The following is a 1198-nucleotide window of genomic DNA, read 5'->3' as shown; positions in this document are numbered from 1 at the left end:
TTAAATGTGTAGACCTTTCGTCAGTTTAGCTCACCAGGTGCAAATTAGGGTTGGTTAGTTTTCTTGTAGTGTCTGAAGTACTGAGCAGAACGGTGCTCCTACATTTTCTCGCATAATGAATCAGTGTACTTACAGCTGCGACAGTAAGATTATGTTATTCTCTCACGTTCATCAAGATTGTAGTTCCAGAATGAGATGGAAGGTAGGAAACGAGGTACTGGCAGAAGTAAGGCTGTGAGGACGGGGCGTGAGTCGTGCTTGGGTAGCTCAGTTGGTAGAGCACTTGCCCGCGAAAGGCAAAGGTCCCGAGTTCGAGTCTCGGCCGGCACACAGTTTTAATCTGCCAGGAAATTTCAAGATTGTAGTTATTTTGCCATGATTATTTTAGTATTCGGAAAATCAACTTTTACCTGGTTAATGTCTCAAGAGTTTAGAAGTTTTTTTATGTAGTGTTCTCGCTATGCTGGGTATTCGCATAAATAATGTATTGGATAGCAGGTGTAATAATGCTCCTGATCAAGTAATTGCCACATCGCTTTCGTGATCTGCTAAGGAATCGTAAATGATGGAGTTTAGCCACTCCAAAATCTACAGCCTTTGGTTGTATGATCATTAGAAGGTAGGTAGCTGTTAAGGATAAATAAAAAGTCTGAACACAGAAAAGTAAACATTCCCTTTAGATTGCTCGGATGCGTGGTGAATCGCTGCAGCTAAGTTATCTACTTAACCCTGGAATGCGTGCAAGTCATGGAGGTACATAGCTAAAGAGAAACGGGGCTAGAACTGATCCTTGTGGAAGACTAATTTTCAGTCGCTGTTTTAGGAAGTTTCCTTACATACAAATGAGTGTTGACAAACGAGAAACTCGAATGATCTCGAAGGGAACCTAGAATCAGCGAGAGGAACTAACAGCGTTGCCTTTGCACTACCCTCCCCCCCCTACCCGCCCCCTTCTCCGACAGTCATTCAGAGGTACGTCGCGACGGCGGGCGCCGTTTCTCTGGAGAGAAGTACCACTCCATCAGGAGACGCCACCGACGGGACGCGCTTTCCAATTAGGAAGCGCCTCGCTTTATCTCCGTCTCGCCCTCTGAGGTCGCTCTCACCATAAATACGGCGCCAGCCAGACAGACACAGGCACCAATTCGCGGCTGAGAATGAAATTGTCGCGTGAGTTAGTCCCTGAACTACAGATGAC

General features: G+C 45.8%; 1 non-coding gene across 1 annotated transcript; it reads left to right on the top strand.

The window, feature by feature from the left end:
• Nucleotides 1–254: 254 nt before the first annotated feature.
• Trnas-cga (transfer RNA serine (anticodon CGA)) lies at nucleotides 255–330 on the top strand. Its single transcript has one exon. It is a non-coding gene; the product is annotated as a tRNA-Ser (tRNA).
• The last annotated feature ends 868 nt before the right edge of the window (nucleotides 331–1198 follow it).

The sequence above is a fragment of the Schistocerca cancellata genome, chromosome 8 (assembly GCF_023864275.1).
Source record: "Schistocerca cancellata isolate TAMUIC-IGC-003103 chromosome 8, iqSchCanc2.1, whole genome shotgun sequence".
Taxonomy (NCBI): domain Eukaryota; kingdom Metazoa; phylum Arthropoda; class Insecta; order Orthoptera; family Acrididae; genus Schistocerca; species Schistocerca cancellata.
The sequence above is the reverse complement of the archived record's forward strand: the minus strand, read 5'-3'. Positions and strand labels throughout refer to the sequence as shown.